Genomic DNA, 27262 nt, shown 5'->3' with positions numbered 1-27262 from the left:
ATTGCTATAAAGAAATACCTGAGGCTGAGTAATTTATAAAGAAAAGAGGTCTAATTGGCTCACAGTTCTGTAGGCTGTACAGGAAGCACGATGCTGGCATCTGCTTGGCTTCTAGAAAGGCCTCAGGAAACTGACGATCATGGTAAAAGGCGAAGGGGGAGCTGGCGCACATCACATGAACAAGAGCGAGAGGTGCGGGGAGATGCCACACGCTTTTAAACAACCACATCTCATGAGAACTCACTTACAAACTTAAGGACAGTACCAAGCAGACAGCACTAAACCACTCATGAGAAATCCACCCCCATGATCCAATCATCTCCCACCAGGCCCCACCTCCAACATTGGGGATCACAAACGAACATGAGATTTGGATGGGAACACAGATCCAAACCGTATCTGTGGATTTAGAGCTTTTATTCTTTTTTCAAACCTGTATCTTTAAAAAATGTTTTTCTGTGGGTACATAGTAGATGTATATATATGTATGTATGTGTGTGTGTGTGTGTGTGTATGGATGGATGGATGGATGGATGGATGGATGGATGGATAGATAGATAGATAGATAGATAGATAGATAGACAGACAGACAGACAGACAGACAGACAGATAGATAGATAGATAGATAGATAGATAGATAGATAGATAGATAGATAAATGTTTTTGAGATGGAGTCTCACTCTTGTCGCCCAGGCTGGAGTGGAATAACATGATCTTGGCTCACTGTAACCTGTGCCTCCCGGGTTCAAGCGATTCTCCTGCCTCAGCCTCCTGAGTAGCTGGGATTACAGGTGTGCACCACTACTCCTAGCTAATTTTTGTATTTTTAGTAGAGATGGGGTTTCACCGTGTTGGCCAGGCTGATCACGAACTCCTGACCTCAGGTGATCCACCCGTCTCAGCCTCCCAAAGTACTGGGATTACAGGTGTGAGCCACCGCACCCAGCCATTAGATGCATGTATTTACAGGGTACATGAGATATTCTGCTACAGGCATACACTGCATAATAACCACATCAGGGTAAATGGGGTATCCGTCACCTTAAGCATTTATCCTTTGTGTTACAAACAATCTAATTACACTCATTTTAAATGTAAAATAAATTATTGTTGACTGCAGTCACCCTGTTGTAACGATCAAATACTACACTTTATTCATTCTATCTAATTATATTTTTGTACCCATTAGACCATCCTAACTCCCCTCTGCCCTCCCCTCCAACCCCCTCTACCCTTCCCAGCCTCTGGTAATCATCTACTCTCTATCTCTATGACTTCAATTGTTTAATTTTTTTTTTTTAGCTCTCATAAATAGAACATGAGACGTTTGTCTTTCTCTGTTTGACTTATTTTCACCTAACATAAAGACCTCCAGTTCCATCCATGTTGTCGCAAATGACAAGATCTCATGCTTTTTTATAACTGAATAGTACTCCATTGTGTATATGTACCACATTTTCTTGATCCATTAGTCTGTTGTTGGACACTTAGGTTGCTTCCAAATCTTGGCTCCAGTGAATAGTGCTGCAATAAACATGGCACTGCAGATGTCTCTTTGGTATATTAATTACCTTTCTTTTGGGTATATATTTAGCAGTAGGGTTGCTGGATCATATGGCAGTTCTATTTTTAGTTTGTTGAGGAACCTCCAAACTGTTCCTTATAGTGGTTGTACTAATTTACATTCCCACCAACAGTGTATGAGTGTTCCCTTTTCTCCACATCCTTACCAGGATTTGTTACTGCCTGTCTTTTGGATATGTCATTTTAACTGGGGTAAGATGATACCTCATTGTAGTTTTGATTTGTATTTATCTGATGATCAGTGATGTTGAGCCCCTTTTCATATACCTGTTTGCCATTTGTATGTCTTCTTTTAAAAAATGTCTATTCAGGTCTTTTGCCTATTTTTAAATTCAATTATTAGATATTTTTCCTATTGAGTTGTTTGAGCTGCTTATATATTCTGGTTTCTAATCCCATGTCAGATGGGTAGTCTGCAAATATTTTCTCCATTCTGCGGGTTGTCTCTTCACTTTGCTGACTGTTTTCTTTGCTGTGCAGAAAGTTTTTAACTCGGTATGATCCCATTAGTCCATTTTTGCTTTGGTTGCCTGTGCTTGTGCAATATTACTCAGGAAATCTTTGCCCAGTCCAATGTCCTACAGAGTTTCCCCAATGTTTTATTGTAGTAGTTTCATAGTTTGAGGTCATAGATTAAAGTCTTTGATGCCTTTTGATTTGATTTTTCTATATGGCAAGAGATAAAAGTCTAGTTTCATTCTTAAGCATATGGATATCCAGTTTTCCCAGCATCACTTATTGAAGAAACTATCCTTTCCCCAGTATATATTCTTAGCACTTTTGTCAAATATGAGTTCACTGTAGGTGTATGGATTTATTTCTGGGTTCTCTGTTCTGTTCCATTGGTCTATGTGTCCATTTTTATGTCAGTACCATGCTGTTTTGGTTACTATAGTTCTGTAGTATAATTTGAAGTCAAGTAATGTGATTCCTCCAGTTTGTTCATTTTGCTCAGGATAGGTTGGGCTATCCTGGATATTTTGTGGTTCCAAATAAATTTTAGGATTGTTTTTTCTGTTTCTGTGAAGAATGTCATTGGTATTTTTATAAAGATTGCACTGAATCTGTAGATTGCTTTGGGTAATACAAACATTTTAACAATATTGATTCTTCCAATCCATGAACCTGGAATATCTTTCCTTTTTTTTTTTTTTGAGTTGGAGTCTCGCTTTGTCACCCAGCTGGAGTGCAGTAGCGCGATCTCGGCTCACTGCAAGCTCCGCCTCCTGGGTTCCCGCCATTCTCCTGGCTCAGCCTCCTGAGTAGCTGGGACTACAGGTGCCCACAACCGCACCCGGCTTATCTTTCCATTTTTTATGTGCCCTCCTCAATTTCTTTCATCAATGTTTTACAGTTTTCATTGTAAAGATTTTTCACATTTTTGGTTAAGTTTATTCCTAGGTATTTGATTTTATTTGTAGCTATTATAAATGGTATTACTTTCCTGATTTCTTTTTTAGATTGTTTATTGTTGGCATACAGATTTTTACATTGATTTTGTATCCTGAAACTGTACTACATTTATTAGTTCTAATAGCTTTTTTGTGGAGTCTTTATGCTTTTCCAAATATAAGATCATATCATCATCTGCAAACAGGGATTTCCTTCCTTCCTTCTTTCCTTCTTCCCTTCTTCCCTTCCCTTCCCTTCCCTTTCTTTCTCCCCCCCCCCCTTTTTTTTTTGAGACGGAGTCTCGCTCTGTCGCCCAGGCTGGAGTGCAGTGGCCGGATCTCAGCTCACTGCAAGCTCCGCCTCCTGGGTTCACGCCATTCTCCTGCCTCAGCCTCCCAAGTAGCTGGGACTACAGGTGCCCGCCACCTCGCCCGGCTAGTTTTTTGTATTTTTTAGTAGAGATGGGGTTTCACCATGTTAGCCAGGATGGTCTCGATCTCCTGACCTCGTGATCCACCCATCTCGGCCTCCCAAAGTGCTGGGATTGCAGGCTTGAGCCACCGTGCCCAGCCTCTTTCCCCTTTTTCTCTCTCTTGTCTGATTTCTCTGGCTAGGATTTCCAGTACTATGTTGAACAACAGTGGTAAACCTGGGTATCCTTGTCTTGTTTCAGATCTTAGAGAAAAGGCTTTCAGTTTTTCCCCATTCAGTATGATACTAGTTGTAGATCAGCCATATATGGCTTTTATTGTGTTGAAGTATCTTCCTTCTATACCCAGTTTTTTGAGGGTTTCTATTATGAAGGGATGTTGAATTTTGTCAAGTGCTTTTTCACCATCAATTGAAATGACCATATGATTTTTGTCCTTCATTCTGTTAATATGATGTATCACACTGACTGATTTGCGTCTGTTGAACTATCTGTGCATCTTTTGAATGAATTCCCCTTGATCATGGCTAATGATCTTTTTAGTCTGTTTTTGAATTTGGTTTGCCGATATTTTGTTGAGGAGTTTTGCATCAATGTTCATCCGGGATATTGGCCTATAGTTCTCTTTTTTTAAATTTGCCTTTGTCTAGTTTTGGTATCAGAGTAATACTGGCCTCATAGAATAAGTTTGAAAGTATTCTCTCTTCCTCTGTTTTTTGGAATAGTTTCAGTAGGATTGATATTAGTTCTTCTTTAAATGTTTGGTAAAATTCAGCAGTGAAGCCATTGGGCCCTGAGCTTTTCTTTGCTGGGAGACTTTTTAATACAGCTTTGATCTCATTACTTGTTTTTCAGTTTGTTTGTTTTTGAGACAGAGTCTCACCCTGTCACTCAGGCTGGAGTGCAGTGGCGTGATCTCAGCTCACTTCAAACTCCACCTCCTGGATTCAAGCAATTCTTGTGCCTCAGCCTCCCAAGTAGCTGGGACTACAGGCATGTGCTACCACACCAGGCTGATTTTGGTATTTTTAGTAGAAGTGGGGTTTCACCATGTTGGCCAGGCTGGTCTCAGACTCCTGACCTCAAGTGATCCACCCGCTTGGCCTCTCAAAGTGCTGGGAATACAGGTGTGAGTCACCGTACCTGGCCTGATCTCATTACTTGTTATGGGTCGGTTCAGGTTTTGGATTTCTTTATGGTTGAATCTTAGTAGGCTGTACGTGTCTAGGAATTTATCCGTTTCTTCTGAGTTTTCCAATTTATTAGCATATAGTTTCTCATAGTAGTCTTTAATGACCCTTTGAATTTCTGCAGTATCAGTTGTAGTGTTTCCTTTTTCGTCTCTTGATTTATTTACTTGGATCTGCTCTCTTTTTTTCTTAGGCTAAAGGTCTTTCTATTTTGCTTATCTTTTTAGAAAAACAAATTTTTGTTTCATTGGTCTTTTGTATTTTTTTCATGTAGATTTTATTTATGCTCTGATTTTTATTATTTTATTTCTTCTACTAATTTTGGCTTGTTTGTTCTTGCTTTTCTGGTTCTTTAAGACGCATTGTTATGCTGTTTATTTGAAGTTTTTATACTTCTTTGATATAGGAGCTTATTGCTATAAACTTTCCTCTTATTACTACTTTTGTTGTATCCTATAGGTTTTGGTATGTTGTGTTTTCATTTCCATTTGTGCAACTTGCTAATTTTTAAATTAATTAATTCAACAAATAGTTTTTAAGTATACATTCTATAGCAAGGGCTGTACTGGGTCCTGGAAATACAAGGGAGAACAAAGCCAGATACTAAAGATCATAGTCCAATGAAAGGAGCAGACAAATTTTTAAATTATGCAAATGGTTAATTAAATAAGTAATAAATGTAATCAAGGAAATGAAATATCTGTACATTGAAAACTATTAAACATTGATGAAAGAAACTGAAGAAGCCACAAATAAATGAAAAGAAATCTTATGTTCATGGATTGGAAGAATTAATATTGTTAAAACATTCATACTAGCCAACGAATCTACAGATTCAATGCAATCCCTATTAAAAATTCAATGACTTTTTTCACAGGACTAGAAAAAAACAATACTAAACTTTGGGACCACAGAAGACCCATAATGGCCAAAGCAATTTTGAAAAAGGAGAACAAACTGAAGACATCACATCCCCTGATTTTTAAACTATATTACAAAGCTATAGTAATTCAAACATTATGAAATGGCATTAAAAACACATCTACTAATGGAACAGAAAAGAGAGCAAAAAATATATATATATATATCAATGCATTTATGGTTAACAGACTTTGGGCAAAGATGCCAGTAATATAAAATGAGGAAAAGACAGTCCCTTCAATAATTGATGCTGGAAAAGTTGTATTTCGACGTGTGGAAAAACAAAATTAGAATAATGAACGTTTGTGACAGTCAAGACAACCCTGGGCTTAAGGCGCCATCTAGTGCTGAAAATGAGGCAGCAATCTAGGAGTAAAGGGATTCAACAAACTGTAAAGAACTTCTTAGGAAACATAACCTAGAAAGACCAAAACAAGAGATCCAGTGAAGATTGGTATAAGTAACTAATCCTCAAAGCATAGTAACTAATCCTATGAAGCCATAGATGTACATCGACAAGAAACAACAGCAAACAGAACTGTGACCTCCCCAAGTGAACAAAGCAAGGAGCCAGTGATCAACCCTATCATAATGGCAGTGTGTGAGCTCCCAAGTCAAGCATTAAAAATAGCAGTTTTAAAGAAACTCAGAAAACTGCAGGGTAACATGAAAAAGCAATTCAGAAATTTATCAGAAAAATATAACAGAGATTGAACTAATAAAAACAATCAAATGGAGATCCTGGAACTGATAAATACATTTGCTGAGTTGAAAAAATACAATAGAGGCTCTCAACAGCAGAATGAATTGAGCCAAAAAAAAAGTGTCAGTAAGCTTAAAGATAGACTATTTGAAAATACACAGTCAGAGGAGAAAAAAGAAAAAAGAGTAAAAAAGAATGATGAATACCTACAGGATATACAGAATAACCTCAAAAGAGCAAATCTAGGAGTTGTTGGTGTTCAAGAGGGAGTTGAGAAAAAGCAAGGTGTAAAAAGCATATTCAAAGTAATAATAATAACAGAAAACTTTCCAAACCTAGATAAGGATACAAATATCCAGGTACAAGAAGTTCAGCGATCACCAAACAGATTCAATCCAAATAAGACTATCCCAAGGCATATAACAATCAAACTCTCAAAGATCAAGGACAAAGAGAAGATCCTAAAAGCAGCAAGAGAAAAGAAGCAAATAACACACAAAGGAGCTCTGATTCATCTAGCAGCAGATTTCTCAGTGGAAACCTTACAAGTCAGGAGGGAGTGGATGACATATTCAATGTGCTAAAGAAAAAAACCCATCAACTGAGAGCACTGTACCCCACAAAGCTTTCCTTCAAACATAAAGATGAAAGTCTTTCCTAGATAAGCAAAAGCTGAGGGAATTTATCACCACTAGACCTATCTTACAAGAAGTGCTCAAAGGAGTTTTCAATATAACAGAAAGTGATGCTAATATGCAAAAAGAAAACATTTAAAGGTATAAAATTCACTGGTAAAAGTCAGTATATAGACAAATTTGGGATACTCTAATATTGTTAGAGTTGAAAGAGCTGAAAAAAAGATATGCTATGCAAATGGAAACCATAAAAGAGCAGAAGTAGCTAAGCAGAAGTAGCTATACTTATATTAGTTAAAATAGATTTCAAGTCAAAGACAGTAAAATAAACAGGGTATATATAATGGTAAAAGGATCAGTTCAGCAAGAGGATTCAGTAAAATATATGTACCCAACACAGGAGCACCCAAATATATAAAACAAACATTAATAGATCTAAAGGGAGAGATAAAACTATAATACAGTAATAGTAGGGGACTTCAACACCTCACTCTCAGGAACGAACAGATCATCCATACAGAATATCAAAAAAGAAACACTGGAGTTTCTACATTCTAGACTAAATAGACCTAACTGACATTTACAGAACATTTAATCTAACTGCTACAGAATACACATTCTTCTCATCAGCACATGGAATATTCTCTAGAATAGGCCATCTATGAGGCCACAAAACAAGTCTTAACAAATTCAAAAGAATTAAAATCATATCAAGTATTTTTTCTGACCCCAGTGGAATAAAACTAGAACTCAGTAACAAGAGGAACTGTGGAAAATATACAAACACATGGAAATTAACCAACATGATTTCATGAAGAAATTAAGAAGGAAATTTAAAAATTTCTTGAAACAAATGCAAATGGAAATGCAACATATCAAAATCTATGGGATACAACAAATGCAGTACTAAGAGGAAAGTTTACAGCAACAAACACCTGCATCAAAAGGGTAGAAAGCTTTCAAATAAACAGCTGAATGATGCACCTCAAGAAACAAGAAAAGCAAGAACAAACCAAACACAAAATTAGTAGAAGGAAGAAAATATTAAAAATCAGAGTAGAAATAAAATTGAGACTAAAAAATATTACAAAAACTCAACAAAACAAGAAGCTGTTTTTTTGAAAAAGATAAAATAGACAAAGCCTTTGCTAAATAGAAAAAAGAGAAAATACAAATAAATAAAATCAGAAACAAGAAAGACATAAAAATTGATGCCACGGAAATACAAAGAATCATTAGAGACAATCATGAATGACTATGCCAACAAATTGAAAAACTCAGAAGAAATGGATAAATTACTGGACACCTACAAACAACCAAGATTGAACTATGAAGAAATAGAAAACCTAAATAGACCAATAATGAGTAACAAGATCAAAGCAGTAAGAACAATTTTCCCATCAGAGAAAAGCCTGGGCCCAGATAGCTTCACTGCTGAATTCTACCTAACATTTAAAGAAGAACCAATACTAATTCTGCTCCAACTATTCCAAAACATTAAAGAGGAGGGAGTACTTCCAAACTCATTCTATGAAGCCAGTGTTACACTGATACCAAAACTAGATAGGTAAGAGCAAAACTAAAAAAAGAAATCTGCAGGCCAATATCCCTGATAAAAATAGATGCAAAAATCCTCAACAAAATAACAGAATACAACAGCAATTTAAAAAGATCATCCACCATGATCAAGTGAGGTTCATCCCAGGATTGCAAGGATGGTTCAACATATGTCAATCAATAAATGCGATACATCACATTAAGAGGATAAAGAACAAAAACCATATGATCATTTAAATAGATGCTGAAAAAACAAGCAGCAAAATTCAACATCCCTTTATGATTAAAAAAAAAAAAAAAACTCTCAACAAACTGGATTTAGAAGGATTATACCTCAAAACAATAAAGGCCACACATGACAAAGCCACAGCTAACATTGTGCTAAATGAAGAAAAATGGAAAGTCCTTTAAGATATGGAACAAGACAAGAAAGCCCACTTTCACCACTTTTATTCAACACAGTGCTGGAAGTCCTAGCCTGAGAAATTAGCAAGAGAAAGAAGAGCCGGGTGCAGTGGCTCACGCCTGTAATCCTAGCACTTTGGGAGGCCGAGGCAGGCAGATCACGAGGTCAGGAGATGGAGACCATCCTGGCTAACATGGTGAAACCCCATCTCTACTAAAAATACAAAAAATAAGCTGGGCGTGGTGGCGGGTGTCTGTAGTCCCAGCTACTCAGTAGGCTGAGGCAGGAGAATGGCGTGAACCCGGGAGGCGGAGCTTGCAGTGAGCCGAGATCATACCACTGCACTCCAGCCTGGGCTACAGAGTGAGACTCTGTCTCAAAAAAAAAAAAAAAAAAAAAATGAAAGAAGTAAAGAACATTCCGTTGGAAAGGAAGAAGTCAAATTTCTTGTTTGCAGATTACATAATAGTACATTTGGAAAACCCTAAAGACTCCATACAAAAAAAAGTTTAGATTTGATAAATGAATTCAATAAAGTTACTGGATAGGAAATCAACATACAAAAATTAGTAGCATTTATGTATGCCAACAAAGAACAATATGAAAAAGAAGTCAACAAAACAATCCCATTTACAATAACTACAAAAAAAAATCTATTATTTAACTAAAGAAAAAAAAATCTCCATAAGGAAAACTATAAAACATTGATGAGGCCATGCATGGTGGCTCATGCCTATAATCCCAGCACTTTGGGAGGCCAAGGATTGCTTACAGCCAAGAGTTCAAGACCAGCCTGATCAACATGGTTAGATACTGTCTCTACAAATAATAATAATAACAACAAAAATAAATTAACCAAGCATGGTGGTTCATGCCTGTAGTCCCAGCAACTTGGGAGGCTTAAGAAGGAGGATCACTTGAGCCCAGGTGTTTGAGGCTGCAGTGACCTATCATCATGCCACTACATTCCAGCTTGGGTGACAGAACAGGATCCCATCTTAAAAACAAACAAATAAAAAACACTGTTGAAAGAAACTGAACAGGACACAAAAAATGGAAAGATACCCCATGCTTATGAGTTGGAAGAATCAATATTGGTAAAATGTCAATATTCCCCAAACTAATCTACAGATTCAATGTAATCTCTATCAAAATACCAACAGCATTCTTCACAGAAAGAAAAAAGAACCCTAAAATATGTATGAAACCATAAAAGACTTCAAGTAGCCAAAGCAATCTTGAGCAAAAAGAATAAAGCTGGAGGCATCACACTAACAAACTTTAAAATATACTACAAAGCCATAGTAACCAAAACAGCTTGGTACAAGTGTAAAATAAACACATGAGTCAACGGAACAGAGTAAAGAACCCAGAAATAAAATTGTGCATTTATGGCCAATCCATTTTCAATTGAGGCACTAAGAGCAGACATTGGGAAAAGGTATCTCTTCAATAAATGGTGCTGGAAAAACTGGATAATCATATGCAGAAAAATTAAACTAGATCGCTGTCTCTCAGCACATACAAAGTCAAATCAAAATGCACCAAAGACTTAAATCTAAGACCTGAAACTATGAAACTAGTAGAAGAAAAACATGGAGGAAAAGCTTCAGGACATTGGTCTGGCAAAGATTTTTTTGTTTAGGACAGCAAAAACACATGCAACAAAAGCAAAAATAGACAAACGGCATTACATCAAGCTAAAAACTTCTGCACAGCCAAGGAAACAATCAGCAAAGTGAAGAGATGACCTGCAGAATGGAGAAAATATTTGCAAACTATCCAGTTGACAAGGGACAATATATAAGGAACTCAACAGCAAGAACAAAACAAAATTGGAAAAAACTCTAAAACTCCCAAATAATCCAATTAAAAAATGGGGAAAAGATCTGGGTAGACATTTTTCAAAAGAAGGCATACAAATGGCCTATAGGTATAGAAAAAATGCTCAACAGCACTGATCATCAGGAAAATGTGAATCAAAGCCACATTGAGATATTGTCTCACTCCAGTTAAAAAGACTTTTATCAGAAAGATTAAAAATAACAAATGCTGGTGAGCATAAAGAGAAAGCTGAACACTTGTACAATGTTGGTGGGAATGTAAATTAGTATAGCCATGCAAGACAGTATGGAGGTTCCTCAAAAACTAAAACTAGAAATACTATATGATCCAGCAATCCCACTGCTGGGTATACATGCAAAAGAAAGAGAATTAGTATGTTGAAGAGATAGCTGCACTCCCATTTTTATTTCAACACTATTCACAATAGCCAAGATATATAATCAACTTAAGTGTCTATCAATGGATGAATGGATAAAGAAAATGTGATGCAAATATACAATGGAATATTATTTGGCCATAAAAATGAAATCCTGTCATCTGTAGTAACACAGATGGAACCGGAGGTCATTATATTAAGTGAAATAAACCAGGTACAGAAACACAAATAGTCCATGCTCTCACTCATATGTGGGAGCTAAAATGGCGGATCTCATGGAGGTAGAGAGATGACTGGTGGTTACCAGAAACTGGAAAATGTTGGAGGAGGTGGGACGTAAAGAGAGGGTGGTCGGTGTGTACAATAAACAGCTAGAAGCAATAAGATCTAGTGTTTGGTAGCACAGTAGGTTGACTATAGTTCACAATAATTTGTTTTATAGTTCCAAATAGCTGGAGGAGAGGAACTGGAATGTTCCCAACATAAAGAAGCGGTGAATGTTTGCGGTGATAGATATCCCAATAGCTCTGATTTGATCTTTACAATTATATGCATGAATCACAATACCACATGTATTACTAAAATACATACAACTATTATGTAGCTATTAAAAATTGTAAAAAAATAAGTAGGAGGTAGAAAAATATACCATGTTTTGCTTGAGATAAGAAAAACCCATTTTTTAAAATCTTACCCTCCTCACAATACAGAAAATTTCTGTGATCAAAATATGTGGGGATTTCTCCCCACAGCAAACAATTCTTCAGCAGACATTAACTGGGTGCCCCACAATTCAATTTACTTCTGACACCATCTACCTGCAGTTAGAGTCAGACCCAACAGGCTCATGGTTCAGTTCCACAAGCCTGCTCCTCACTTCAAATAGCAATTGCAAGTAGTCGGTTGTCATCTATACTTCTGACTGACTAGCTATAAGCTGCAGTTCCCAAAACTCCCTCCTCAGATCTGATTAATTTGCTAAAATGGCTCACAGACCTCAGAAAAACACATTTACCAGTTTATTTTATTACTAAGAGATATGATAAAGGATACAGATGAACAGCCAGATGAAGAGATATATAGGGAAAATTCTAGAAGGGTTCCTAGTGCAGGAGCTTCTGTCCCCATGGAGTTGGGGTGCCCCACCCCTCCTGGTGCATGGATTTGTTCACAACTGGGAAGCCCCTTGAACCCTGTAGTTCAGGGATTTTTATGGTGGCTTCATCATGTAGACATGACTGATTATTAACTCAATCTCCAGCCTTTCTCCTATCCTAGGGAATGGGGGCTGAAAGTTCCAAGCTTCTAATCATGGCTTGGTCTTTTAGGCATCTGCCCCCATCCAGCAGCCCACCAAGAGTCGCCTCATTAGAACAAAAGATGCTCCTGTCATCTGGGCAATGACAAGAGTTCTAGGAACTCTGTGTCAGGAACTAGGGACAAATATGAAAATATGTATTTTCTTCTTATAAATCACAATATAAAACTTGCTAATAATAACCAAACCTGAAATGTTATATTAATTCTAAATGAAGTAGATATCAGAGCAAAGGATATTACCATTGATAAATATGGTATTTTCATAATAATAGAGGGATCAATTCATCAAGAAGATGTAATAATGCTAAATGTTTCTACTCCTAGTAACAAAGGTTTCAAAATACATAAAGCAGAAACTGAAAGAACTTCAAGCAGAAATGGACAAGTTCACAATTATATTTGAAAATTTCAATACCTCATTTTCATTGATTTCTAGAACAACTGGACAAAAAAACAAGCAAGATTTTAGAAGACTTGACTAATACTATCAGCCAACTTGACCTAGTTTAATTTATTTTAAAAACTCTAAGCTTTAGACAAAGGCGCACAACAATTAATTGGAAAAGAACAGTATTTTCAACAAGTGGTGCCATGACAACTGAGTTTCTGAATTTTGGTTGGACCCCTACTTCATACTGTGTGGAAAACATAATTCAAAATGGTTTGTACACCTAAATATAAAAGATTAAATTATAAAACTCTTAGAATAAAGTTATGGAGTTAATTTTCATAGCTTTGGATTAGGCAACAACTTCGTAAGTACAACACCAAAAGCATAAGCAACATGAGAAAAGTAAGTTGGTCTACACCACAATGAAAAACTTTGGTGCTGGCCGGGCACGGTGACTCACGCCTGTAATTCCAGCACTTTGGGAGGCCAAGGCAGGTGGATCACATGAGGTCAGGAGTTTGAGACCAGCCTGGTCAACATGGTGAAACCCCGTCTCTACTAAAAATACAAAAATTAGCTGGGTGTGGGTGTGCGCCTATAATCTCAGCTATGTGGGAAGCTGAGGCAGGAGAATTACTTGAACAGGCTGGGTGCAGTGGCTCATGCCTGTAATCCCAGCACTTTGGGAGGCCGAGGTGGGTAGATCACAAGGTCAGGAGGTCAAGACCAGCCTGGACAAGATGGTGAAACCCCATCTCTACTAAAAATACAAAAATTAGCTGGGCGTGGTGGTGGGCGCCTGTAATCCCAGCTACTCAGGAGGTTGAGGCAGAGAATTGCTTAAATCCGGGAGGTGGAGGCTGCAGTGAGCTGAAATCGCACTACGGCACTGCAGCCTGGGCAACAAAGCGCGAATCCGTCTCGGAAAAACAAACAAACAAAAAACAAAAAAGAAAAAAGAAAAGAAAAAGAAATAAAAACACAACCCACTTTTGTGCTACAAATGGCTGGGCACAGTGGCTCACAACTGTAATCTCAGCACTTTAAGAGGCCAAGGCAGGCGGATCACTTGAGGTCAGGAGTTTGAGACCAGCCTGTCCAACATGATGAAATCTTGTCTCTACTAAAAATATAAAACTTAGCCAGGCGTGGTGGCACATGCCTATAATCCCAGCTACTTGGGAGGTCGAGGCAGAAGAATCACTTGAGCTTGGGAAGCAGAGGCTGCAGTGAGCCAAGATCACACCGCTACACTCCAGCCTGGGTGACAGAGCGAGACTCCATCTCAAAAACAAAAAACAAATCCAAACTTTTGTGCTGCATACGGTATTATCATGAAATTTTAAAAGGCAACCCACAGAATACAATCAAATATTTGCTAATATCTATCTATTAAGAAATTCATATTCTGAATGTATAAAGAATTCTTACAATGTAATAATAAAAAAACAACAACCCAATTTTAAATGGGTTACATGATCCAAATGGACAGTTCTCCAGAGGAAATGTAAAAGTAGCCAATAAGCACATGGGAAGATACTAACATTACTATTTATTAGGGAAATGCAAAACCACAATGAGATAACACTTCACAACCACTGGGATGGCTGTAACTAAAAAGACAAGCAAGTGTTGGTGAGGACGCAGAGTGATTGGAAACCTCCTACATTGTTGGTGGGAATGTAAACGGTGCAGCTGCTGTGGACACAGTTCGGCAGTTCTCAAAAAAGTTAAACACAGAGTCCCTATATGACTCAGCAATTCTATTCCTAGGTCAATACTCAGAAGACATAAAAACATGTCCACACAAAAACTTGTACATAAATGTTTGTAGCAATATTATGCATAATAGCAAAAATGGAAACAACTTAAATCTCCATCAACTAAATAATATATAAATAAAATGTATATCAAAGTAATGGAATATTACTCAGCAATAAAAGGAAATAAAGTATTGATACGTGCTACAACACAGATGTTCCTTAAAAACATTATGCTAAGTGAAAAAGCCAGTTACAAAAGACCACACATTGTATTTCATTTATATGAAATGTCCGAAATAGGCAAATCCATAAAAACAAAAAGTAGTGATTGCCCAGGGCTGGGAGGATGAGAAGGAAATGGGAAGTGGTGGCAAGTGGCTATGGGGTTTCTTTGGGGTGATGAAAATATTCTGAAATTAGATAGTGGTGACAGTTGCACCACCTTATGAATATACTAAAAACCACCAAATTGTACACTTTCAATGGGTAAATTTTGTTTTTGCATAATATGTGAATTATATGTCAATTTTTAAACTGCAGAAACAGAAGTTAAAATAGTGGTTGCTTAGGACTGGGATAGCCAAGGGAATTGGATGATAATGGGTATGGGATGTTGTTTAGACGGGAATGAAAATATTCTAAAAATTAAATTGTGGTGATGGTTACACAACTCTGTGAATATAAACATTAGACTCTAAATGTGTGATTTCTATTGTTTATGACTATACCTTAATAAAGGTATTTTAAAAAAACACTCACCAAGCAACAGCAGGATACACTTTTTTTTTTTCTTTTTCAATTTCACATGGAATATTCACCACAGTCTAGACCATATTCTGGGCCATAAACAAATCTCAATAAATTTAAGATTTCAAGTAATAAGTTTGTGCTTTGACTATAATGGAATTCTATTAGAAATTATTTTAAAAGATACTTTTATAATTACCAGATGAAACACCTTACTGAAAATGTATTCTAAAAAATAATGGCTGAAGAATTTCCAAATTTAGCAAAAGACATACACATTCATATTCAAGAAACAGTAACCCTCAAGCAGGATAAACCAAAGATGCATGAAGATGTCATGGTAAAACTTCTGAAAACTAAAGAAAAAAAAAAAGAATGAAATGTGTAAGAAATTATGCTTACTCCATAAGAAAAGCAATTCAAGTGAGAACAGATTTCTCATCAGAAATTACAGAGGCTAGAAGAAAGCGGAACAATATTTTTCAAGTACTGAAAGAAAAGAACTGTTGATTCAGAATTCTATATCCAGGACAATATTATTCAGAAAAGAAGGATAGCAGAAAAAATATAGCAATGTGCTATCAGACAAAGTAGACTTTAGAGTAAATGAAATTACCAGGAAAAAAGAGGGAAATTACACAATAATAAAAGGGTCAGCCCACCAAGAAGACAGAGCAATTCTAAATGTGTATGCACAAAGCTATAGAAGGGCAAAATATGTGAAGACAAAACTGATAGAACTAAAAGGAAAAACAGACTCACAGTTATTGGTGATTTCAACATTACACTCAGCAGTTGACAGAATACCTAGACAGAAAATCAGCAAGGATATAGAAAAGCTAAAAAAAACATGAACCAGCAGGATAAGCATTTGCGGCAGAGAATGCATTTTCTTTTTCTTTTTTTTTTTTTTTTCATGAGATGATACTCTATGGTAAACTTTATGTACTTAGGAATTAATACCAACTCATTATTAGCAAAAAATAAACATCTTTACATCGAGTAGTTTTTCCTTTAATAAAAAAAGGTGCAATGTGTATAATGGACAAGGGATAATCAAAATTTGCCAAATGAGACTAGTCAGACAATCCCAACAATTCACAATCATTATTCACTGGTCCATTAATCACAGGACAATACATACAAATGAAACTTACCTGGCCAGGCGCAGTGGCTCATGCCTGTAATCCCAGCACTTTGGGAGGCCGAGGCGGGCAAATCATGAGGTCAGGAGTTCAAGACCAGCCTAGCCAACATGGCAAAACCCTGTCTCTACCAAAAACACAAAGAATCAGCTGGACGTAGTGGCGGGTGCCTGCAGTCCCAGCCACTTGGGAGGCTGAGGCAGGAGAACCGCCTAAACCCAGGAGGTGGAGGCCGCAGTGAGCCGAGACTGCACCACTGCACTCCAGCCCGGGCAACAGAGCGAGACTCCATCTCAAAAAAAAAAAAATAATGAAATAAAAATATTACCTACATATTAGAAAAACATCAAAATTCAACCATAAATCCAGCACATTATCAAATGAATAGACAAAAATTCTACCAACAAACTTAAGAAAATATCATTATCTATGAAATTCAAGTACTACTGCTTAAAGAGCATTTACAGAACTCTCACCTCAAGGTTTCCCTGCAAAACAAGGTGAAATGCATACTCAAGACTCTTTAAGAATGAGCCACTGATAAAAACAATATACTTGTAACTTGTGTAACATTTCATACATTTTTTTCAAGCACTGCAGGATAATTAATTTGCATCAGGCTTTCCAAATTAGAAAAGTTTCACTGATACAACTTCTTTCCAGTGGGAGTTTTCGTGACTTTTCAAGTAAATGTTAAAACTGAAAATATCCTTGCAGTTTCTAAACCATTAGAGTTTTAATCCTGTGTACGTTCTCGTATTTACAAGGTCCAGCCAGCTACAGTGTGCATTTTCATATGTACTTGAGTGGGTACGAGAGAAATGAAACATTCCACATTCTGGACATTCATAGGGTTTTTCTCAGGAATGAGCTGATGTCTTCAAATGGAACTAACACAACTGAAGGCCTTAACCACAAATTTAAATTCAAAAGGCTTTTCTCTACTCTGAGTCCTCCCAAATCTTCAAAAACAGGAAAATCTGAAGGCTTGATCACCTTTCCTGCATTCTTAAAGTTTCTCTGCAGTGTGAGCTCTTTCATGTTTATGAAGGAATGGGAAAGAGTAAATGTTTTACCACATTTCTCACATTCAAGGGGCTTTATTTATTTATTTATTTTTTTGAGATGGAGTCTCACTCTGTCGCCAGGCTGGAGTGCAGTGGCACAATCTCGGCCCACTGCAACCTCCACCTCCTGGGTTCAAGCGACCCTCCCGTCCCAGCCTCCCGAGCAGCCAGGACCACAAGCATGTGCCACCACACCCAGCTAATTTCTGTATTTTTAGCAGAGACAAAGCTTCACCATGTTGGCCAGATTGGTCTCAATCTCCTGACCTCGTGATCCGCATGCACAGGGCTTCCCCCCAACCCCCCGTGGCTTTTTATGTCCTTGAAAAAGAACTAAGACAACTGAAATGTGCCACCATGCCCAGCTAATTATTTTCTTTTTTTTTTTTGAGACGGAGTCTCGCTCTGTCACCCAGGCTGGAGTGCAGTGGTGCGATCTCAGCTCACTGCAAGCTCCGCCTCCTGGGTTCACACCATTCCCCTACCTCAGCCTCCTGAGCAGCTGGCGTGAGCCACCGCGCCTGGCATTATTTTATTTTTTGTAGAGACAGGGTTTCACCATGTTGCCCAGGTTGTTTCACATTGTTTTAATCCAGGCTGGCTATGAACTCCTGGGCTCAAGCAATACACACACCTTGGCCTCCCAAAGTGCTGGGACCACAGGCTGAGTCACTACACCCAGCCTCTATATCATGACTTCTTTCATGGCGAGTAAGGTGACTGGAATGAGTGTAGGCTTTACCGCATCTCTTACATTCATAGGGTTTTTCTCCAGTATGAATTCTTTCATGGAGTTGAAGGGAACTGAGGCGACTGAAGGTGTGGTCACATTGTTTACATTCATAGGGTTTCTCTCCAGTATGAGTACTTGTATGGTTACAAAGGGAACTCAAACGACTCAAGGCTTTGCCACATTGTTTACATTCATAGGGTCTCTCTCCAGTATGAATGCTTCCATGACAATGAAGGGAAGTGGAACAGCTGAAGGCTTTATCACATTTGGTACATTTATAGGGTCTTTCTCCAGTGTGAGTCCTTTCATGCATCTTAAAAGAACAAGAAAATCTGAATGTTTTCCCACATTTCTTACATTCGTAGGGTTTCTCTCCAGTGTGAGTTTGTTCGTGTATTAGACAAGAACCGGAAACAGTGAACACTTTACCACATTGTTTACATTTATAGGGTTTTTCTCCTGTGTGAGTTCTCTGATGTCTTTCAACTGAATTGAGAAAATAAAAAGCTTTCCCACATATTGTACATTTATAAGCTGGATTTCCACTGTGCATTATCATGTGTCTTCTAACACCTGGAACAGAAATGAAGAATTTCCCACACTGTTCACATTTATATTGCTTCTCTCCATATGGTTTGTATCCTGAGTGAGCTAGGATGTGCCTATTAAGGAGGGAATGACGTACAAAGACTTTTCCACAAATACTGCATTCCCATTGTTTTAATCCAGTAGAAATGTCCTCGTTCAGATCAAGATTTAGAATTTGGCTGACAACTTGTCCATACTGACTACCTTCTTTGCTTTCACACAGTCTCTGTACCATATGATTTCTACAGAAGCCAGGTTCCTGCAGGTTTCCTGCATCACTTCTCCGTAGAGATTCTTCTGAGAAGAATCTAGCAAAGCCCATTCCTCCTGGGTAAAGTTCACAGCCACATCCTCAAAAGCCACGGAGTCCGTTCCTCGGCTTCCCGGGTGTCCTGGCGTCAGCTAGGGATGTCCCAATACCCACAGGTCACAGGGTGGCAGAGGCTGCTGCAGAGCCACCTGGGCCTCCCAGAGCCAAGAAGTAGCAGTGGAGATTAACAGGAAGAGCCTACTCTTTCTTTTTTTTTTTTTTTTTTAATTAAAAAAAATTTTTTTGAGATGGAGTTTCACTCTTGTTGCCCAGGCTGGAGTGCAGTGGTGTGATCTTGGCTCACTGCAACCTCTGCCTCCTGGGTTCAAGCGATTCTCCTGCCTCAGCCTCCCAACTAGCTGGGATTACAGGCACCTGCCACCAGGTCTGGCTAATTTTTTTGTATTTTTAGTAGAGTTGGGGTTTCACCATGTTGGCCAGGCTGGTCTCGAATGCCTGACCTCAGATGATCCACCTGCCTCGGCCTCCCAAAGTGCTGGCATTACAGGTGTGAGCCACCGTGCCTGGCCTATACATTCTTTTCAAGCAGCCACAGACCATATACCAAGATAGACTATATCCTGGACTATTTTTAAAAGTCAATAAATTTAAAAGAATTGAAACCACATGATGACTGACCAAAATGGAATCAAACTAGAAACCAATAGCAACAAATAGCAGAAAGAGAAAGAAAATAACAGGGTAATCTTTAAGCACTGGAAACTAAGCAACAGACTCTAAATACTATAATCTGTGGGTCAATGAGGAAGGCTCAATGGAAATACTGAATGAACATGATGAAAATTAAAATACAATATAACATAATTTATAGGACTCAACTAAAGCAGCTCTGAAAGGGAAATTTATAGCATTTAATGTTTACATCAGAAAAGAAGTCTCAAATCAGTAATCAAACTTCCCACCTCAGGAAACTATAAAAGGAGGAAAAAAATAAACCAAAAGCAAGCATAAGAAAATGTATAATAAACACAAGAAATCAATGAAATTTTAAAAAATAGCTGGGTGGATATTACCATGGCTCATGCCTATGATCCCAGCACTTCGGGAGTCCGAGATGGGAGAATTGCTTGAGCCAAGGAGTTCAAGACCAGCCTAGGCAATATAGTAAGCCTGCCTCTCTACAAAAGAATTAAAAATTAGCTGGGTGTAGTGGCATGCACCTGAAATTCCTGCTACCTGGGAGGTTGAGGAATTTCAACCTCCAAGGTTGAAATTCCTCAATTGCACTCCAGCCTGCACAACAGAGCGAGACTCTGTCTCAAAAAAAAAGAAGAAAAAAAAAAAAAAAGAAAAAAGAAAAAAAATCAATGAAGGAAAGTTTTTAAAGAAAGATCAATAAAACTGACAAAACTCTGGCACGACTGACAGAGAAAGAGAAGACACAGGTTACGAATGTCAATAATGAAACAGAGATACCACTACAGAGCCTGCAGGTGAAAATAAGAGAATACTAAAAACAACTCTACATATAAATTTGACAGATTGAAGGGACCAATTCTTTGAAAGGCACAAATTACTGCAACTCATCTAATATGGAATAAATAATTTGAATAGCTTTGTAAATATTAAGGAAATGGAATTTACAATTATAAGACTCCAGAAAAAGAAATCTTCAGGCCCAGATGGTTTCACTGGAGAGTTTTGCCAAATGTTTCAAGAACTAACATCAATTCTACATAATCTTTTCCATAAAATAAAAGAGAAATGAACACTTCTCAATTCATTTTATAGAGTTAATATACCCACTACCAAAACCACACAAAGTCCATAAAAAAAAACCCAGAAAATGACACATCAATATCTCTTATAAATATAGATGCAAAAATACTCAACAAAATATCAGTAAGTCAAATCTAACAATATGTAAAAAGTGTTAACACCATAACTATGCAAGCCCGGTTCAACATTTGAAAATCAGTGTAATCCACAATATCAACAATCTAAAGAAGAAAAATCATAGAGTCATGTTAACTGGTGCATAAAAAAGATTTGATAAAATTTTATGCACATTCCATGATAAAAACTCTCTGTAAACTCCTAAACTTGATAAAGAACATCTAGAAAAAAACTCTTCAGCTAATATCATACCTCATAATGAGAAACTAGATACTTTTTCTCTGAAGACTGGAAGAAAGGTAAGGACATCTTCTCTTGCCATTTTATTCAAGTTCATACTGGACATTCTAGCTCTATAATAAGATAAGAAAAGGAAATAAAATCAACCTGCATACCTTTTATTAGAAAGGAAAAAACAAAACTGTCTTTATTAGCTAATGACATGAATGTATAGCTATGTAGAAAATCCCAAGAATTGAAAAACATCTGCTGGAACTGATAAGTGAATATAGCAAAGTTGAAGGATTCAAAGTTAATGTACAATAGTTGATTGCTTTCCTATATGCTAGCAATGTACAATTGGAATTTGAAATTTTAAAAACCATTTATAATTGTGTCAATATAATGAATTACACAAGGATAAGTCTAACAAAGTATGTATAAAATCTAAATGTGGAAAACAACAGAACTCTGATAAAAGAAATTAAAAATCTAAATAAATAGAGAGTTAGTCCATGTTCATGGATTGAAAGAGTCATACTGTTAAGATGTCAGATCTTCCCAGCATAATCTATAGATTAAGATGAAATCCCGGTCAATATCTCAGCAGGTATTTTGTGGTAACCAACAAACTGATTCTACAGTTTGTGTGGAAAATACAATACCATTTAAAATCACTTTAACAATGAAATACCTAGATGCAAATTTAATAAAACATGTATAGGACTTGTATGTCAAAAACTACAAAATACTGATGAAATAAATCAAAGAAGATCTACATAAATGGTGAGACACATGTTCACAAGATAGGAAGACTAACCATAGTAAAGACGTCAGTTCTCCTCAAATTGATATATAAATTTACTGTGAATCCAGCAAGAGTTGTCATAGATATAGACAAAATTCTTCAAAAAGGCAACAGACTAGTAGCTTGACAAGAGAATAAAATGGGAAGAATCACTTTACCATACATTAAGACCTATTATATTAACAATAATAAGACAAGACAATATCTCTCAGCAAGACAGAGAGATATTGCTGGAGGGATAGACACATAGATCAATAAAATGGAATGGAGAATTCAAAAATATATCCACAGAAATACATTTAACTGATTTTTGACAAAAGTGTTAGAGCAATTCAATGGAGGAAAGATAATCTCTTCAACAAACGATGCTGGAGCAATTGAACATCTTTAGGTAAAAATATAAACCTTGACCTAAATCTCATACAAAAATTGTACAAAATTAACTCAGAGTGAATCATGAACTTAAATGTAAAATAAAAAGCTACAAAACTTTAATGAAAAAACATAGGAGAAAACTTGGGATCTAGAGCTAGACAAAGAATTATTGGACACCAAAAGCAAAATCCATAATTAAAAAATCAATAAATTGTTTCTCTAAATTTGATTTCAATTAAAATAAGACTTTTGTTCTTTGAAAGCTCACATGAAGAGGATGGAAGAATTAGCTACAGCATACGGGGTTGGGGGATATTTGCAAACCATGTGTCTTTTAGAGGACAGGTATCTAGAATAAATAAAGAATTCTCAAAACTCAACAGTTAAAAAAAATTGAACAACCCAATTAAAAAATGTGAAAAAGACATGAAGAGACATGTCCCCAAAGAAGATATACAGATGGCAAATAAGCACATGAAAAGCTGTTCACCATCATGAGGAATTAGGGAAATGCAAATTAAACCACAATGAGATATCACTACACACCCATCAAAATGACTACAGTAAAAAATAATGACAATATCAAATGCTAGCAAGAATGCAGGGAAACTGAATCTATTATACATTGATGGAGAGGATGTAAAATGTTACAGCTACTTTGGCAAATATTTTGGCAATTTCTTAATAAAGCAAACATGTACTTACCATGCAGCCCAACAATTGCACTCCTGAGACTTATCTCAGAAAAATGATAACCTATGTCCACACAAAAACGTATACACGATTGTCCATAACAGCTTTGTTTGTAATAGCCAGAAACTAGAAGCAGCCAAAATGTTCTACAATAGGTAAATGGTTAAACAATGTGTGCTACCTACATACCATGGAATACTACTCAACAATAAAAAGGAATGAACTATTGATACATACCCAATTTGGATGGATCTCAATGGCATATGCTGAGTGAAAAAAAAGCCAATGTCAAAAGGTTACATACTTTGATGATTAATTTTGAGTGTCAACTTAACTGGATTAAGGGATACCCAGATAGCTGGTAAAGCATTATTTATTCTCAGTGCTTCAGTAGGCACTGAGCCCATCTCTCTTCTGCAGAAAGGGAAACTAGGTGGTTTCGCTTTTAATTAGAATGATTGGGCTTATCCAAGTGTGTGTGTGAGATGTTTCCAAAAGAGACTGGCATGTGAGCTGATGAACTGACTGAGAAAGATCTGCCCTTACTGTGGGCGGGCATAATTCAATCAGCTGGAGGCCGAGATGGAACAAAAAGGTGGAGGATTTCAGCAAATTTCCTCTCTCTCTTCTGGAGCCAAGATTCCCTTTTTCTCCTGCACTTGGACATCAGAACTCCAGGTTGTCTGGCTGTTGGACTCTGAGATTCACACCAGTGCCTCCCCCAGGCTCTTGGGCCTTTGGCCTTGGACCGAGAGTTACACTATTGGCTTATTTTGTTCTGAGGCTTTTAGACCTGGGCTGAGCTGTACTACTAGCTTTCCTGCTTCTTCAGCTTGCAAAGAGCGTATTGTGGGATTTCTCTGCCTCCATAGTCAAGCAAGCCAATACCCTTAATAAATTTCTTTTCATCTCCCTCTCTTTATATCCTATCACTTCTCTCTCTCTGGAGAACACATACTATGTGATGCCATTATATAACACTCTTCAAATGACAAAATTATAAAGATGAAAAACAATCAGTGGTCTCCAGAGGTGAGAAATGGTGGCAGGGAGGGAAATGCATATAAAGAGGTAGCATGAGGAAGATCTTTATAGTGATGGAATTGGAATCATTCTGTATCTTTATTGCAGTGGTGGTTACATGAATCTACATATGTTATAAAATGGCATAGAACTATACATACACTTCATGTCGATGTCAGTGTTCTGGTTTGGGTATTTTACTATAATTACATAAGATGTAACTGGGAATCAGTTTGTTGGTAACCACAAAATAGCTGCTGAGATACTGACTGGTATTTCATCTTAATCTATAGATTATGCTAGGAAGATCTGACATCTTAAGAGTATGACTTGTTCAATCCATGAACATGGACTATCTCTCCATTTATTTAGAACTTTGATTTCTTTTATCAGATTTCTGTGGTTTTCCACATTTCATATTACAGATGAAACTGTAATAGAGGAATGTGGGATGTACAAGACCTCTGTGTATTATCTTTGCAACTTTCTGTGAATCTATCAGTTTTAAAAAATAATCTATGATTATTTAAAAACTAATCAATGTAATCATCCCATTAAATAGTCTAAAAAAGAAAAATCATGCATCTATCTCAATAGATGCAGAAAAAGCACTCAGGCCAGGTGCAGTGGCTCACGCCCGTAATCCCAGCACTTTGGGAGGCCGAGGCAGGCAGATCATGAGGTCAGGAGATCAAGACCAACCTGGTTAACACAGTGAAACCCCATCTCTACTAAAAATACAAAAAATTAGCCAGGCGTGGTGGCAGGTACCTGTAGTCCCAGCTACTCAGGAGGCTGAGGCAGGAGAATGGCATGAACCTGGGAGGCGGAGCTTGCAGTGATCTGAGATCACACCACTGCACTCCAGCCTGGGCAACAGAGCGAGACTCTGTCTCAAAAAAAAGAAAAAAAGAAAGAAAAAAAAAGCACTTGGAAAATTCACCATCCATTTACTTGCAATAAACGAGCTGAAAAAGGGATTTATGAAAATCCTATAGCCACTAGCATGCTTAATTATGGTGAAAGATTAAATGCTTTCCCCTTATATCAGAAACAAAGTAAGATATCTGCCATCATCACTTCTATTTAACATTGTAGTGGAAACCATAGCCAGTGCAACAAAGGAAGGGAAAAAAAGTCATACAGATTGGAAAGCAGTAAGTAAAACTGTTTTTATTCATAGACAACATGATCACCTAGGTCAAAAATCCTAAGGAATCTGCCAAAAAGCTACTAGAACTAATCAGTGGGTTTAAGAAGGGTTCATGATACACAGTCAATGTACAAAAATAAATTATGTTTTTTATATAGTATTTATTTTAGTGTTGGACTGCTGGTAATCAATTCTTCCAGTGTTTAATTGTCTGAAAATATTCTTTCACATTCATTTTTGAAATATATTTTCACTGAGGATAGAATTCTAGGTTGGAGTTATCGTTAAGCACTTTGAAAATAACAATCTATTGTCTTCTGACTTCCATTGTTTACATTGAAATGTCATGTGTCCTTTCTTCTGACTACTTTTAGGATTTTCTCTTTGTCTTTGATTTTTAACACTTTACTATGATTTTACTAGAGTATCATTTTTTATGTTTATTGTTCCTGGGGTATGTAGCAGTTCCTGATTATGTGGCTTGATATATTTTCTGAGTTTCTAAAATTCTCAGGCATTGTTTCTTCAAACATTGTTTAGGCCCATTCTTCTTCTCCTCTCCTTCTGGGACTCCAAAATGAGTCTGCAAATCTGTGTACCTGACTTATTCTTGTTCACTGGAAGAAACTGACTCCAAATACCCTTATCTCTCTATATTAATATTTTGTAGACCTTTATGCCATAAATGTGCTATATATCATAAAGAAAATAACTCCTTTCTTGAGGTTGGGCACTAAAGTTTCTGAATAGCTTTCAAAGAACAAGTATAACATTTCTTTATTTGATTTTTACCTTCTTGTGAATTAAACAAATGCTTTTGCTTTAAAAGAAAAAGCATCAATCTCAAATACTGTTTTGGTACTTAAACTGTATTTTATAAGCATTAACTTCCATTCACCCACACTTATGGAAAAAGTCTGTATCCTTCATTTATTACTAACAGCCAGAGATATATGGTTGTGGATGCATATTTCTGTTTCAACTTTTGTTTGAGCAGCTTCCAAAACATCATCCTATAGGTTTCTGGAATCTGTGCCAAGTTCAGTTCAGATTAAGTTTCTTTGTTAGAATTGCTTTTTAAAGCATCTGGATCAGAAATCATATACTTCTGCTGCATAGCAAAGAAACATTTGGAAATCATCAGGGACATTATAATAGAGGATGAATAGCATTGTATGTTTTTTCTCAGGATAGGTAAAGGCTACAAGAAAAAAATAATTTTATTAAGAATTTAGAAAATGCTAGGTTGATATTGTTAAAATATTTTAAGCATCTAATAGCTTGCTTTCAAAATAATATTGTACATATTAATTTTCCTAAAGCTACTATGGCATATTTCTGAGTAAAGGTAGTAATTTCTTCCTTTTACCTATTTTCAGTGCTACAGACACACACAGAAAGAGAGAGCGAGCCAGAGAGAGAGAGAGAGAGAGATTAAGAAGGTATATGCAGGTTAAACATTTTTAGCTTAACATCATAATTTTGCTTTTTTGTTTTTCTCCAAATTTGAAGCAGAGACCTAAATGATTCTTTATATCATTTCAACAAACAGCAGTTGTTTGAGTAAAGAGGTTGTCTTGGGTTTGGTTTATACTTCGCTGGACAATAATCTATTTCTCTAAATAGAAAGACCTATCTTAAAAAAAATCTCCAAGAGAAATCTTCAGTTTCTAAAATAGTAGTACATTGTGTCATATTCCTAAGTGGGCCAGAATTTCAAAATGAATCTCAGAACTGCTGTACTTACGAAATAAATCTGAATATATGGTTTTTAGGCTCTCTAATAGTTTCTAAAATGATTGATAGGTTTTGGAAGGATCATTTGATTATGCCATAGATAGCCATGAGAAGATACGTTTAGGTTGTTGTCTAGAAACCCAAATGATTTAGTAAGCTCCAGACTGTAGAACTAGAAGAAAATATTTCTTTTTCTGATTGGAGGGTAACCTTTGTCATACTCCTTTCTGTGTTATTCTTAAGTTTAGAAATAACTTTCTACTCCATGTTCACCTCAAAAGGTGAGCCTATGAA

The 27262-nt window shown here is 36.8% G+C and overlaps 1 pseudogene; it reads right to left on the bottom strand.

Moving 5' to 3' along the window:
- Positions 1 to 18002: 18002 nt before the first annotated feature.
- LOC102122084 (uncharacterized) lies at positions 18003 to 19279 on the bottom strand (annotated as a pseudogene).
- Positions 19280 to 27262: the final 7983 nt, after the last annotated feature.

The sequence above is a fragment of the Macaca fascicularis genome, chromosome 16 (assembly GCF_037993035.2).
Source record: "Macaca fascicularis isolate 582-1 chromosome 16, T2T-MFA8v1.1".
Taxonomy (NCBI): domain Eukaryota; kingdom Metazoa; phylum Chordata; class Mammalia; order Primates; family Cercopithecidae; genus Macaca; species Macaca fascicularis.
Note: the sequence above shows the minus strand (reverse complement) of the source record. Positions and strands in the feature narration are given on the sequence as shown.